General features: G+C 41.0%; 1 protein-coding gene across 5 annotated transcripts in view; it reads left to right on the top strand.

Annotated features, from left to right (window-relative positions):
* Positions 1-16,607, top strand: part of LOC135512385 (bone morphogenetic protein receptor type-1A-like) — a 61,518-nt gene that overhangs the window by 5,159 nt on the left and 39,752 nt on the right. For 3 of the 5 annotated variants that reach the window (XM_064934376.1, XM_064934380.1, XM_064934378.1), the window contains exon 2: positions 7,963-8,100. The gene's annotated coding sequence lies outside the window, so the exon portion shown is untranslated. Of the gene's footprint in view, positions 1-7,962; positions 8,101-8,683; positions 8,897-9,106; positions 9,171-16,607 lie in introns of those variants that run through there. The other 2 variants (XM_064934377.1, XM_064934379.1) reach the window with 2 other exon arrangements.

The following is a 16,607-nucleotide window of genomic DNA, read 5'->3' on the forward strand; positions in this document are numbered from 1 at the left end:
TTCCATATTGAGCGTGTGCGTCACTGGTACTTCCTGTTCAGAGTTTTTGCTTGTAAGCGGAAATCAGGAGGATATAGTTAATGGAGCGTACGGGCGTTTTTTTTTATGCGTGTCTGTGTGGAGTAACGGTGATCTACAGTTTTTTTTTTTTCCTCTAGCTGCACAGGTGACGTGTTGATAGAAATGAGGTAAGACTGATTTCAGTTTTCCTGTATTGAAATCACTGGCCCCTAGGAGCGCCGCCTCTGGTGAGAATTTTCTTGTTTGCTTATGGTCTTTACAGCTCGTTGAGTGCGGTCTTAGTGCCAGCATCGGTTTGTGATGGTAAAGAGACAACGATGAAAAATATAGATAAACTGTAGACCATACTATTTACCAAGAGTTTATCATAAGGTATTCTATCTCAACCTTGAGACTTCTTTAATATTAGAGATTGTGCACCAGCTGTTGCTAAGAGACACCCCCCCTCCCGAGCTTTCCCGAAGCTACCGTCCTGCTGATGGATAGAGAAATCAGCTAGATTTATATTTCCCATGTCCTTGTGTAGCTACGACTCTGTGAAACACAGGATATTGCAGTTCTTCAGATCACTTTTATTTGATGGTTTCGAAGGGAGCCCGTCCAGTTTATTTTCCAGTGATTGCACTTTCGCTGTTAAAATGGAGAGTAGAGGCGTTTATACACTCACCGACATGGTCTCGTCAGGTATCCATTATGTCGGCCTCTTTAATGCTGCCACTTCCTCCCGGTGTTGCGGATTTGGACCTGGTCCAGGATGAGTATTATGTCCTTCACCTCTGGTTCATTGAAGTAGAAATCCTCATCCAAATTGAGGTTAGTGATCGCAGTTTTGATGTCTAGAAGCTCTTTTTCGGTCATCGGAAATTGTCTGAAAGATTATGTACAAAAACAATTACTGTTAAGGCGGCTGCTATTCCCTCCAGCGCCATTCCAGCTTTGTTTTAAAACTATTTAACCATAAACTTGTTTAAAACCTTTAATGAAAGTTAATGAAGCAGATTTTACCTTCAAAGTAGCCCAACCAAAATACGACCATAGAAATGTTAAGGGAATATTTTATAAATACTTAATATGTAAATGAACTTTCTTTTATTGTTAAGTATTCAAAGGTGTAATCCTAGTCATATTAGTATCCCATGTTAGTTGATGCATCTTAAGATCTCCCCTCCTTTCTAAGGGATATTTTTAATCTCTGCTCTGTCAACTGAAACCAAAGTGCGGTGCACTTTTGAGAACGCATTTAGGAACATTCCTGTGTAGCCCAAAGCCATGTGCGCATTGTTGAACTTATGATATGAAGAAATACAACTTTATCAACATTTTAAGCTGAACGGTCTGATCTGTTGCATCAGTGTCATTGCTTTTTAAAATGTTTTAATGTGCAGTGGTTGTATGAATTTTGGATCTGTCATCCTAGATTTGCTTCAGTCTGTTTTGAACCATATCATAATGTATTTATATAGCCCTTCTTACATCAGCTTGTTGCGGTTTTCTTCTGGTGAAAGAGAGGAGGACCAAAATGCAGCGTGGTTATCTTTATACAACTTTAATGAAAGATGAAAAATACGAACAATTTACAAAACAAGAAACGTGAAAAACCAAAACAGCCCTATCTGGTGCAACAAACACAGAGACAGGAACAATCACCCACGAAATACCCAAAGAATATGGCTGCCTAAATATGGTTCCCAATCAGAGACAACGATAAACACCTGCCTCTGATTGAGAACCACTCTAGGCAACCATAGACTTACCTAGACTACTTAACTAAACACAATCCCATAAACTACAAAACCCCTAGACAAAACAAACCACATAGATCACCCATGTCACACCCTGGCCTAACCAAAATAATAAAGAGAACACAGAATACTAAGACCAGGGCGTGACACAGCTGATATATCAAAGTGCTGTACAGAAACCCAGCCTAAAACCCCAAACAGCAAGCAATGCAGGTGTAGAAGCACGGTGGCCAGCAAAAACTCCCTAGAAAGGCCAAAACCTATGAGGGGTGGCCAGTCCTCTTCTGGCTGTGCCGGGTGGAGATTATAACAGAACATGGCCAAGATTATCAAATAATAGTAATCACAGTGAACAGGTCAGGGTTTCATAGCCACAGGCAGAACAGTTGAAACTGGAGCAGCAGCACGGCTAGGTGGACTGGGGACAGCAAGGAGTCATCATGCCAGGTAGTCCTGAGGCATGGTCCTAGGGCTCAGGTCCGAGAAGAGAAGAGGAGAGGAGATGAGAGAGTATTGGAGAGAGCATACTTAAATTCACACAGGACACCGGATAAGACAGGTGATATACTCCAGATATAACAGACTGACCCTAGCCCCCGACACACAAACTACTGCAGCATAAATACTGGAGGTTGAGACAGGAGGGGTCAGGAGACACTGTGGCCCCATCTGATGATACCGCCGGACAGGGCCAAACAGGCAGGATAAAACCCCACCCACTTGCCAAAGTACAGCCCCCACACCACGAGAGGGATATCTTCATATTATACATATTTTTAGCCTCCCAGGGATGATGGGACGCCCTTAATTTCGAGCCCTGGCGAGAATTAATTTCTGAAGACAAGTATTTGGTTCTAATTGTAGTATTGCAATATTTTATAGGGTGCCAAGGGTGGCCAACCATCCTCCAGGAACAGTGTTGTATTTTGAGACTGGCTTGAATATGCAAAGAAGGTAATAGGCAGTTTAGCCTAGATTTCGGTTTGTTTCTCTATGGTTAAAAAAACATGAATTTTATTTTGTAAAGTGGTTCCTTGCATCATACAACAGGGGGGGGGGTTAAGTGATTCGAGCCTTTGGACAAGTTCAATTAAAAAACAATCTACTACTTGTCTGAAAGATAAGTGGCTAAAGAAGTTAGTCAAGCCCTGATTTTTATCCTGCCTCAAGCTCACAGTGGTGGTTGCAAATTGATGGCCTTCCCACCGTCGACTAAGCACTGGAATGGCGAATGGGAGGTGCGCTTTAATTCTGAGTGAGATACATTTATTTTAGCTCTTTTTAATCCTGGCCATCAAAACTGTTTTTAACATGTGATTGCATTTAGAATTTATATTTGTTGTGCAATGACTGAGCTCACAAAAGCACGTTTCACTCCTGTACCAGCTTTTTGAGGATCTGCTCTCGCAGATCTATTCCTCTCCTCAAACTCTGTGTGCATGTGATATATAACATGCATAACAACTAATGAAAATACACACACCGCAAGTTAATTCCATGAATTAAGCAAATTAACCTATAATTTAATAGTTAATACCTTTAACATCCCTAGTTCATATTTTTATTTCACCTTTATTTAACTAGGCAGGTCAGTTAAGAACAAGTTCTTATTTACAATGACGGCCTACCGGGGAACAATTCAGGGGCGGAACGACAGATTCTGCTCTGGGATTCGATCCAGCAACCTTTCGGTTACTGGCCCAAAGCTTTAACCACTAGGCTACCTGCTGCTCCAAAATTGTTGATAAGTAGTACTGATTATTGTTTGTTACTCTTTGAGAGGTTAAATGCACACACGTCTTTTTAATTGCTATGTCAGGAACCACTGCAGTACAAATCTAGTAGGCCCTTGTTTATGGGATTTAGGCGGGCAAGTGTTTAAAATGGATAAACACATGAAAACATTGCTGAGTAAGTTCACTATAGCCCTGCATTTTCACAGCTTCAGTTTCAAATTGCAGTCATCTGTCATTGTTTCTCAGTTTGACCTGTGATATATTTTCCATACTCTTCATGAAGGACGGTTTGGCCTAATGTTAATACAACTTGATCACTGATTTAAGACCAGCTGGTAGCCTAGTCTAAATGTCAGCAGGTATGCTCACAACTGTGAGTATAATTGAATGTCAATAAGATGAGTGCAGGGGTATTCTTTTTGCATAAATTCTGTTTTCTTCCCCTGAGCAATAATGGATGGTACATGCAGTGGGAAGACTTCATCAACCCACAAGACCCATCTCCACTCCAAACAGAATGTCTGTCTTTAAATATGACACATGAAATTTGATAAAAACAGAGAAAGGAGCAGGGCCTAACATTAACTCTTTGGTCCATCAGCCGTGTGGCAGGTCGATCAATTTTTATTTTATTTTAATCTACCAGCCACTCCGATTTTTTTAACAGCCCAAATATATTTTTTCACTAAAATTACACCAACCAAACAAACGATGAGAGTGCTTTCTAATGTTTCTAAAACAATAAATGTACTACTAGTAAGAATGAATGTGGCATATTGTTTTGTTTTCATTTTTTAAAAACAAAATATCAACGTTGACACATGTTCACCTGCCTCTAAGGCTACCCTGTAACATGACTCCAGTCACTTTTTTGCCTTTTGAGATTGAGTCTGACTAGTAAGTAGTCTGTTGTCTTCTCTTCCCCAGCAGTTAAAACTTAAGTATTGAAATATGACATTGTGAACAAAACAATATAAATAGCCAAGAAACACAAGGACAAACACCAAGACATTATTTCAAGTAAATTAGACCTGCTATGCCTGTGAGTAGTGCTTCTAAAAATAAAATAAAAATCCACTCAGCTCTTCAGGGTTCCCCAACTAGTGGCCTGCGGTCCCCAAGTTTTCTTAGCAAAAAAAGAGGGGGAACTCGCTTCATCCACCGTCAATGTGTAGCACCCACCTCAGTGATGTACGGCAACCATTTTTGTGCCAGAACTCTCACCACACATAAACTATCAGTTGGAGAGGTGAGGAGTGATATATTCCAATTAGGAATGAGGGGGATACTTTGGTGGCCATGATGGAATGTGGCCAGGTTGGAAATTTACCCATGACACCGGGTTGAACACCCCTACTCTTACAATAAGCGCCGTAGGATTTTGAATGACCACATGCAGTCGGGACACCAGTTTTAACGTCCCAGTCGAAAGACGGCACCGTACGCAGGACAATGTTCCCAAATGTAATCAAGGTTTGACATTAGTCATATATTATATCACTCTAGGCTTGCAGTCAATTTGCTGTCTAAAAATATGAGTAAAATAAGTGAATTTATGCTTGTTGAAAACACTGAGCTAGATGTAGGTTAGGACTTTGGTTAAAGTAGCTAGTTAACAGGATAAAGTAGCTAGTTAACAGGAGGCTGATTATTCCTGTAAGGAAGCGGACTTGATTTAAGGTGAGTTGCTGAGAGAGGAGGGGGGGGAAAGCTGGCGTAGGCCCATACACACCCCCTACACAGAGATGACCCTATGAATGGACCGGAGCCACTCTCCCTCCCCCTGTATGGTCCTTAATTTCAATTAGCTATGGCTGATCGTTCACTTTGATGGCATTAGTCGCTCCTCTGAGCTTCGACACATTTGCCTCTGCTCTCGTGCCACTCTGTTGGTTTTGCTAAAGCCGACGGAATTAACTGCAGCGATGGAATCTCCAAATGCTTCACTTCGACTTCCTTTTTCGAGCCTCTGTCTCACACACACACACAAACTCACACATCAGCTCAATAAAGTTTATTTTTGTTTGTTGACTTTAGTTTTTTCTGTGCCACGGGATTCCTCGCACTTTTGGGCAGCAGTGTTCCCTCTCCTGGCTGACAGTTCTGTTCCGTTGTGTAACCGTCTTTGTCCTTCCTTACATAACTATCCTGTCAGACAGTGAAGTTTAACACCTGACACCTAGTGCTTGTAAGGAATTTGCATATGACGTGACAAGGCGCTTGAAGCTTTTCCCACTTCACAACAGATGTGAGACCAACTCTCCAACTTAATGATAGCACTTAAACTTGAGTAGAACTACAAGATGTCTAGCTAGTACTTTCATTCTCTATTTTAATGCTTCCTGCATTTCTCTCTGCATTGTTGCTTTTACTCAAAATAACTTTCCCCGGAGCCATGCCCCTGCACTGTGACAGACCTCCCAACCTCAGAATATATTCCTGCATTCTCTCAGGACTTTATAAATAGCCAGCGCGGTTAGTTGCCAATTATCGGCTGCACCCTTAAGTGACCCTGGCATGTTGAGGAGACATTTGAGTCTAGAGGCAGAGGCAGTATTGTAAACAGATGAGCACAGCTGATCTCCCCCTGCTGCCTTTCACTCTCCTGAACTTGCTCACGGTGTCCATGGATTTTGTTCTCTTCAATTTGTATTCCGTTTGCACTCTCGCACTTTCAAATGGCAGGTTTCTTGTAATTTGGCCTAAAAGTAGATAACTGCAGTAGGCATTCCATGCACTATTTCCTTTTACGAGTGTGTTTTAGACTTTGCTCTGGTGCCCTCAAATGCCTTTAAGCTAACAGAATAGAGTTTCTTGCTTGCAGGAATTTAAGATTTATATTTGATATAGTGCATTTATTTTCCCTGCAAGAGTTTGTTGTGTGCTGTCTGTTTTGAATGTAAACTCACTTTGATATCCCTGGCTAAATAAAGGCCCCTTTGAGTCTCAAGGAGCTCTCGCTGGTGGAAGACTAGCCCCTGTGTTGGTGCTGAGAGCTGTTCTTGGCTGCTGGGCCATATCCAGACCATGCTGCTCCACTTATCTCCCAGCCACAGTAGGGGGCTTCTCTGGCCTGCAGTGGCCCACTCATTGGAGGCTTTATGGCGACACCCTTGTCCTCCCCCCACCCCTTGGAATAACACCTCCCCGGTCTAAAATCAGATGTTTGTGTGTCCCAATGTGCTGTTGGGATGTCTTTGCTGATATTTCTGTCAGCTAGATGAGGATTCCCTGGTATCATACCAGCTATTGACCAACATTTTGCCCCTCAGTATGTTTTCAGGTTCATGTAGGCTAGGCCTAAATCTGTTTTTGAAAGGCTAATCTTAAATACATTTCATGTAATCCCTTTCCCCCCCAAAAAAATGTCTGCCAAGCAAAAACCTGATAAATGTATTCATATGAATGCAGTAAGTACAGAAATTGTGAGTGACAACTGGAGTTTGACAGCAACTATGTGAGCTTATTTCAGTATTATAGACACTGTCCTGGGATTTCTTATGATCTTCTATGGAGAAGAACCTCGTACTTTCTAAAGACTCTTGTGTGGCTTGTTAGCGTCTTAGAGCGAAACCGGTTACGTGGTCATGAGTGTCTCCGCTTTTCATTGATGGGTCATAATAGTTTAACTCCAACTGTTCAGACTTGAGATGTTTTGTGAGAAGAACGGTCTTCGCAATCCGCCCTTGTCTCACAAATGCCACTCTAACTCCCATTAATCATAGACTAATGGAACAAATGGACAAATCCACTGCAACAACCCTGTAGCTCAAACACACTGTTTAAAAGGGGTTGTAAGTCCAAAATGTGCCAGCGTTACCGTGGGTCTCGAGGTTATTGACTTGACTAATCACACAAGTGAGTCAATGTATGAGTCGCCCACATTTTATTTTTCAGACACTATAGTCCTCTATCTTTGTTGTAGGCCTATCTCTTATATTCCTGTTGGAATTTGCCTCAGTCTCTCTCTGGCAGCGTCCTTCTGGCGGTGATGCTGAAGTGGTGGTAATTCCACACGCGCACCGATCCGGCACTGCTAATGACTTCTAAAGTTGTGAGAACTAAGTTATAGGCTGCAGTGATGTGTAATTCCTTTCCCTCAGTGGAGGTCGTAGTGTACTGCGGCTGGGTCCCTGGGCTCCTGGCCCGGTGACAGGATGTCTGCAGCGCTGTGCAATGATACCTCTCCACCGTTCGGGTTGCCCAGCAACCCCCCAGCCTCCTTAACCCAAAGGGGTTTCGTGCACAATCTCAGGGCAGAAACAAACAAAAATATTTAGCTAAATCATAGTTTTTATTTTCAACCAGACGTCCCAAGACTTGTGATATGCAATCAATAGCCTTCCCGACCTGACATGTTTTGTGGTTCCCATCTGCCGTTGACATTGACACACTTTGAAGTGCAGTAAGTCCCATTTTCTTGGTGCATGACTAATTTGAGTTTCTTACCCTCTCCTGCTCAGGTCTCCATGGTGCCATGCTGGATTTCTATCTCCAGCGTCTATGTTCTTTATCCCTATGGATCTGTATGACCCCCAGCACCAACACTGGTCTCTACAAGCATCCTCAACATGCTCCTGCACCATGGATCCCCCAGTGAGGTAAGACTGCTCTCTATGGCTGTTACAGTGAATCAGAGAGATGACTCCTGCTCTGGATTATGCTTGTGATGATGCATGTTCAGCCTCATACAGTGTGTAATTTGTGCAAGATGCGTTGTGGTCACATGCTTGGTTGGTGAATGCATCTCTATTTGGATTCCATCTCAGCCTTTAAAAAGAAAAATCTTACCTAACAAACAAATGTTAATTTCTCTCTGGAGGGCACTGGTGATTACTCCAAAACTTGATTATACCCCTCTAAGGAGATTAACTCCTGATCTCTCCCAGCAGAGCTGGCCAATCAGGTGGTTTCCTGCATCATAATTGCAGGCACAGATTGGGTTATTGAAGCTGTCTACTGATGTGATTAATAACTGGAGGAGTAAGAGAAGGAAAGGACCTGATTGCACATGCTCCTGGAGGTTTATGCTAGACATCTGTAAGTTTGCTTTGGGTAGAGTGACACCCGTCATAAGAGAGATCTAGAATGGCATTTCTGGAGTATTTCTTATGTATTTATTTGTTTTGGTCTAAGTATTGTTGACATTAAGACACCTAGTCTTATTTCAATTTAAAAATGTATAAAAGATTAGATAATAAACTGATCGGTTGCACATGTGTTCTTTATTTTGTTTTTGTTTGAGAGAGAGAAAAGACTGTGAGAGCTTACGAACTCCACCGGCAGACTTTCAGAGTCAGGGAGTCTACTCGAGCAAATTACTACCATATGTTCACAGAGAACGTTGAACCCAATGTTTTTCACCTCCTCGTTTTTAAACAACACTAAGGCGAGTGGGTGAGTTTCCCAATTTGTGCCTCAAGTTTTGTGTCTGACATTTGCCCCTGAATCGTCACTCATGGACTCTAAAGCAGGTGTCCTCAACTGTTGGACGTAAGACTGAAAACACCAGCAATCACCGGCTCCAAGTGATTTTAATTTTGGAAATCTGTCTTATGTTTTAGTCAAATGTTATATCTGTTTGAGCTTCTTGCGGTCAATTTGCAGATCCCTGCTCTAAGGCACGGCGTGATCTAAAGGAAGCGGCGGGATCTTCTCTCCTTGTTGATAGGTGAGGAAACCGAGGTAATGTTTTAGGGGGACAACGTTAGTCGAGTCGGGGGGGGTTCCTATTTCACTAGCTGTATAAATGTGAAGCACCCGCTTGGTGTTTCCACTCACTACCAAATATGGTAGTGAGAGGTAGCCCAGTGGCCGGCACTGGGAAAAGATGGAACATAATGGATTTTGGCCGACACTGCACATTTTCTCATCGATGAAACATTTGTTCTCAATACAGTTTTCTGTTCCCAAAACTACAATCTGTTAACGAACAGAGTGGACTAAGTTTTGTAGACTTTACCCTTTGCCAAAGTAAAAAAAAAAAGGTATTTGTTTAGGAGTGTGAAGGCAGGCATATTGAGGTATCTCACACATACACTTTAGAGTTAGTGTTCACTAACAGAAATATGCAAATGAATGATAGAACAGAGTGGGATCTCTCTAGCTCATGCTCATCTCTGCCCACCACTTTGCTTGTTCTGTCCGCTAACACATTGTTTTACCCATTTGAAAGAAAAACCACAGCCAATCTTGGTTTGGTTCTAAAACAAAATGTGGTCCTGTTGACGGGAATGCAGTACTTGTTATTTGGGAGGCTCCCAAAAATATGTGAATTCCAGAAGTCACTGTGACTTCTGACTTGTTGACAGAAGACGCTAGCAGTTATCCGGATAGATTAGATTAGCCCACCTTCGCTCTGTGCAGTAGTCTGTGTGTGGACCATGTTAATTCCTTAGTGATGTGGACACCAAGGAACTTGAAGCTCTCGGCTCGCTTCACTACAGCCCCATCGATGTGGATGGGGGTGTGCTCAACCCTCCGTTCCTGTAGTCCACAATCATCTCCTTTGTCTCGCTGACATTGAGGTTGTTGACCTGGCACCACACACTGCCAGGTCTCTGATGACATACCAAGAGGCTGCCTCATCTTCGGTGATCAGTCCTATCAACATTGTGTCGTCAGCAAACTTGATGATGGGGTTTGAGTCGTGCTTGGCCACGCAGTTGTGGCTGAACATGGAGTACAGGAGGCGACTAAGCACACACCCCTGAGGGGCTCCTGTGTTGACAGATGTGTTGTTGCCAACCCAGGATCCAGTTGCAGCTGGAGGTGTTCAGTTCCAGGGTCCTGAGCTTGGAGGTTATTATGGTGTTGACTGCTGAGCTGTAGTCAATGAACATCATTCTGACAGGTGTTCCTTTTGTCCCGGTGGTTGAGAGCAGTGTGGAGTGCAATAGAGATTGCATCATCTGTGGATCTGTTGAGGTGGTATGCTAGTTTGGGCTGGGTGATATGGCCAAAATATATCACAGTATTAAAACAAAAAAAAAACAAAAAATTTAATGGTATGCCTGTATTTGACGTTATTTTATGTTTTTGAATAATACAAGTTCTACATGTAGTAGTACATTTCTAAGTGATTTCAATGGGTCTTTCTCCATTCTGATTATTTTTATACTGTTCAATTCAACTTCAACTAAAAATACTTTTCAGCATTTTCATCAATTTCTGCATTTCCTGCACCCATTTGAGTTAATTTCCACACTGTCACATAGGGCTGTGCGCTATGGGCAAACAACCTAGGCCGTATTTTTAACCAAATGTTGTGATTTGACTTACAATTTAGAGCAAAACACTTGGGTGAACTGTTGGAATCATGGAACGAGAGCGATTATTCCAATTCTATAGTTAGAATATAATTGTGGGAGTTTTGAATACAGGGTTTGACATAACAATGAATAAAATTAACAGGGAAGAGTTATCAATGGGGTAGGGAACAAAGTGTTGATAAGTGTTTGTTTTCTCTTATCGACTTCACTTAGCTAACATTCTTGCTTTGCATATTCCTCTTTGATTTAGAAGATACTGTTACACAAACAACATGCTGATTTAGGTCTACACCATCACTGGTATTATCAGGCTGTATAGCTAATTACGTTTGCCCTGACTGATTACGTTTGCTAGCTAGTTAGCTAATAAATGTAATAACTAGCGATTAGCATTTACGGCTAACAAGTATTTAGGTGCATCTTGCTAAGAAAAGACAAAGTAGCAGTTTGAAGATGTAATAAACAAAATAATAGTGTAATTATAGAATACAAGTGGGTTTATATTAAGAAGCAAAGTGAAAACAGCATTGTTGTCATCAACATTGTTGCATGGGCTGCATTGACCATGGAGGAACAACAAATGCGTTCCTTGAGTGATGGGGCAGGGCTAGGTCTGTGAGGAAAGTGGCATGGAGAGGGATGACTCAAGTAGCAAAGTAAACTATAAAAATGTAAGGTACATACAGCGTATCACATTTAACAAACCAAACATTCAAATACCATTTATAGAATGTAAAATTAAACCCAAACCGGTCCGTGCATCAATACCGGTACATTGTAAAAATATGGTTTATCACACAGCCCTATGGTATGTGAATTGGTGTGGGTCCAGGATGTCTGGGATGATAGCCCTATTTGGTAAAAGACCATGTCCATATTATGGCAAGAACAGCTTAAATAAGCAAAGGGAAACAACAGTTCATCATTACTTTAAGGCATAAAGGTCAGTCAATCTGCAAAATTTCAGGAACTTTGAAAGTTTCTTCAAGTGCAGTCGCAAAAACCATCAAGTCCTAAGATGAAACTGGTTATCATGAGGACCGCCACAGGAAAGGAAGACCCAGATTTACCTGCGCTGCAGAGGATAATTTCATTAGTTAACTGCACCTCAGATTGCAGCTCAAATAAATGCTTCACAGAGTTCAAGTAACAGACACAACTCCAGGCCTCCATTCTATGTATTTATTTCTATTTAACCTTTAACTAGGCAAGTCAATTAAGAATAAATTCTTATTTACAATGACGGCCTGGATACAGTGGGTTAACTGCCTTGTTTAGGGGCAGGATGACAGATTTTTACTTTGGCACCTCAGTGATTTGATCTAGCAACCTTTCAGTTACTGGACCAATGCTCTAATCACTAGGCTACCTGCCACCCCATTCTGCAGCGATACACCATCCCATCCGGTTTGTGCTTAGTGATAGCCCTACTATAATTTGTTTTTCTACAGGACAATGACCCAACACACCTCCAGGGTTGTGTAAGGACTATTTGACCAAGAAGGAGAGTGATGGAGTGCTGCATCAGATGACCTAGCCTCCACAATCACCCGACCCCAACCCTATTGAGATGGTTTGGGTTGCGTTGGACCACAGAGTGAAGGAAAAGCAGCCAACAAGTGCTCAGCATATGTGGGAACTCCTTCAAGACTGTTGGAAAAGCATTCCAGGTTAAGCTGGTTGAGAGAATGCCAAGAGTGTGCAAAGCTGTTATCAGGGCAAAGGGTGGCTATTTGAAGAATCTCAAATATAAAATATATTTTGATTTGGTTACATGATTCAGTGTTATTTCATGGTTATGTCTTCACTATTATTCTACAATGTAGAAAATAGTCAAAATAAACCCTTGAATAAGTAGGTGTGTCCAACCTTTTGACTGGTACTGTATATACATTATTCCACCTTGACATTATGGGGCTTTCTTTGTAGGCCAGTAGCAAAAAAACAAAACAAATTCTGACTAGCACAACAAAATGGGAAGAACATCAAGTGGTGTGAGTACTTTCTTAAGGCACTGTACATGAAAACATTATGCATATTTTGAAAGCTGAGAAACAGCCCTGAAACAATTATTTGATATACAATATATATCATAAATCAAATGGTAATCAGTCAAGAAAAAATACCTGTGAAAATGTATCCTGTACTAAAATAACACCTTTGTTTCCCCCAACTGCCATTAACATCTGAAATTAGAATAATACTTTTTACTGTGAATGAGTTACAGCCTTTTTAGTGAGAGGTGGTATTTTTCTAGAATTCTATGGGATGTTCCATTATCAGATACTTTTTTATCTGCATCGTATATTAAACACATCTGCACTAAAACGCTTCACTGTGCACTTTTATTATCTGTCTGGATGCTGGGTTAGTTCAGCTCTCCGGCTGACTGTTAACTTAAATAATCATAAAACAATGATGAATTGCACTTTCTTGCAAAACGCTGCATCATATGATGCATCATACGGGCCATATTTCTGTGTTTTGAAAGTTGCATATCTTGAAAACATTGTGGGACCATATCCACAATGGCCTAATAATGTAACAAATATCGAAATAGTTTTAGGTGGAGCTTTCCTTTAAAGATGCACTATGCAGATATCCCCCTCCCCCATTACTTGGTTGTTAAAATTCAAAAAGTGTACCTTATTTCAGTTTGCTAGAGACTCATTGTACCAATTAAACCACGGTGAAATATCTTTTCCATAACCCAAAAGTGTGTTTTCAGCTGTTTTGAAGCTGGTGTACAAAACCGAAAAGTAAAAGAGGCAAAAACTAAACTTAAGCAAGGGAAGCATAGAAATAGTGCACATAACAGATCTACCGCTTCTTAAACTTTCTTTCAATGAGAATGACAGACCTATACCTTGCGTTTCTATGTGAATTTGGTCTGGTCACCCAAAAAGTGACATTGTAGCTTTAATGATTCTGATGAAAATACCCTATGTCCTTATCAAACTGTTTTTGTATATTTTCAGTGTGGAACCTGAATGTTTAGTGGGCTATGGCCTAGGCTAACTCATTCTAATTGTTGCTAGCAGTTCACAAAGTAACTTAATATACGCAGACAATGGGCGGGATACAATTATTCCAAATCTGCAGCTAGTTGTTGGAACACATTTCCCTACTTCAATCAACCAGTCCATTTTGAATTTGTGATAAAACTGTCATCATTTGGCAAGAAAATGTAGCGTGTGTATCTTATCAGTTAGAGGATCTTTTTTTTTATACCCACTGTTTTTATCGGCATTTCTGTAGGCCTAATGGGAGCTTGTGTGCACACTCAGCACACGTGTGTAGAGGGAGCAGTCAGAAGACAATTGAGTGAGTGAGAGAGACATTGAGGGGGAAAGGGAATCATGGAGAACATGCTTTGTTTGGTTTCTATTTTGTTGTGCTCCACATGCACATGGAATACTATAGTCAAAGCAAATTAACGTTATCTTCAAGATTATTTTTTACATTTGAGACTAAGCACATTTCAACAAATAGTTGTACATGGGTTGGTAGACTCGCTGATGGTACTCAGTTTACTATTTTCCCTCAAACCACTCTAACATCAATGCAAATGCAGTCGAACATTGCATCAAAACAGTAGCGTGCTTTTAAAACTCCCCTCACTGTGATTGATCAATTTGAAGAAAGAAGTTCATCAGGTTGAAACTGAGTGGAAAAAATTGTCATTGTGGATGTTGTTTCAAAGCTCAACCCAACGAAATGTACAGCGCTTTCTAAGATGGTGATTAATTAAAACACCCACAGAGCATATGCATATGAATAAGCCTACATCCCAAGCCCTCCCAACCTGACTTAAAATAAAGATTGTGCCCTTATACAATTATATAGCCTGCCAATATTATGCATGTCAGGAAAAAATTACAGATTTTAAGATGTCTTTGGTACATAATTGATGTAGCCTATACTTCAAAATGGAACTGTTTCTAATAGTGGACTGTTATTATGCATACTGGATGTACTGGTTACCTTATGCTACACTCCAAACGTTCTATTCATGAGTCTGCGAAATAACTCATAGGCCGAGGTGATGTTGGTTCATTGATTGTGCAGGGCAGCTAAAAGAGTTAGCCTACAATGATTTTGAATAGCCTAGTAAAATGGCATTTTTTATTTTCCTAATTAATAGGCTGATGCAGAGCACCAAATTCAAATAAATTACTATAAAAATCAAACTCATGAAATCACACATGCAAGATACCAAATTAAAGCTACACTTGTTGTGAATCCAGTCAACATGTCAGATTTCAAAAAGGCTTTTCGGCTAAAGCAAACGATGCTATTATCTGAGGATAGCACCATAGTAAACAAACACTGACACATATTTCATCCCTCCAGGCGCGACACAAAACGCAGAAATAAAGATCATTCATGCCTTTGACAAGCTGCTTTTGTTGTCACTCCAATATGTCCCATAAACATCACAAATGATTCTTTTGTTCAATTTAATTCCATCGATATATATCCATTTATTTGGCCTGTTTTGATCCTGAAAAACACCAGTTTCAACTTGCGCAACACGACTACAAAATATCTCAAAGGTTACCTGTAAACTTTGCCAAAACATTTCAAACTACTTTTTTAATACAACTTTAGGTATTTTTTTTACCGTAAATAATCAATAAAATTGAAGACTGGATGATCTGTGTTCAATACAGGAGGACAACAAACTGTAGCTAGCTTTCAGGTCAAACGCCTCTAACAAAGTCCTCTTCACTCTAGCCTCTTTCTGAACATTGTTACTACTTCATTACACAAAGAAAAAACCTTAACCAATTTCTAAAGACGGTTGACATCCAGTGGAAGTGGTAGGAACTGCAAGAAGATCCCTTAGAAATCTGGATTCCCAATGAAACCCCATTTTTAAATGAGTGACCTCAAAAAAAATCTGAATGGTTTGTCCTTGGGGTATCTGCCAAATAAGTTCTGTTATCCTCAGACATGATTCATGATAGAAACTTCAGTGTTTTCTATCGAAATCTACTAATTATATGCATATCTTATCTTCTGGGGATGAGTAGCATTTGGGCATGTTTTTCATCCAAAATTCCAAATGCTGCCTCCTATCCTAGAGAAGTTAGAGGATAAGGTGGAATGTAGTTCCCTAGGGTTAGAGGTAGAAACTTGAATTTATAATGACAGTGGCTTTAGGACCGGATACAGTGGAAGAGAAGGTAGAGCGGAGGGAGTGAAAGGATGATAGGTCCTCCGGAAGTTTAGTTTTAAATTTTTGCTCAGCTAACCGCAGCCCTGAAAGTGGACAGTGCGAGTCATAGGATGCGGAAAGGGAAGAGAGTAGGGTTAGAGAGGCAGAATCGGGAGACTGGAGGGAGTAGGATTTAACAGAAGGGAAAGATGATACGATAGAAGAGAAGAGGGAGCAATTGTGACAGCGCATGACCATCTGGGTAGGGGCTGAGTGGCCAGGGTTGGAAAGGGAGACAACGAAAACAAAGTAGGGATCAGAGACCTGGAAGGGGGAGCTGTAGTGAGATTAGTAGGCGAAGAGCCTCTAGTAAATATGAGTCAAGCTAATTGTCTGCGTTGTGAGTTGGGGGGATTGGCGAAGGGTGAGCTAAAAAGGCACAGAGAGGAAAGAGCTTTTGAAATAAATTATTTGAAGGCAGACGTTGAAGTCCAAGTACGAAGAGCGGTGAGCCATCGTCGGGAAATTAGCTTGTCAAGCTCATTGAGGAACTCTCCAAGAGCACCTGGTGGGTCATAGATGACAACATTATTCAGCTTGAGTGAACAAGTAACAGTGACCACATGGAACTCAAATGAGGAGATGGACAGGTGAGAGAGGGAGAAAAGAAAAAAGC

Source organism: Oncorhynchus masou, chromosome 24 (genome assembly GCF_036934945.1).
Source record: "Oncorhynchus masou masou isolate Uvic2021 chromosome 24, UVic_Omas_1.1, whole genome shotgun sequence".
In the NCBI taxonomy this organism is placed as follows: Eukaryota; Metazoa; Chordata; class Actinopteri; order Salmoniformes; family Salmonidae; genus Oncorhynchus; species Oncorhynchus masou.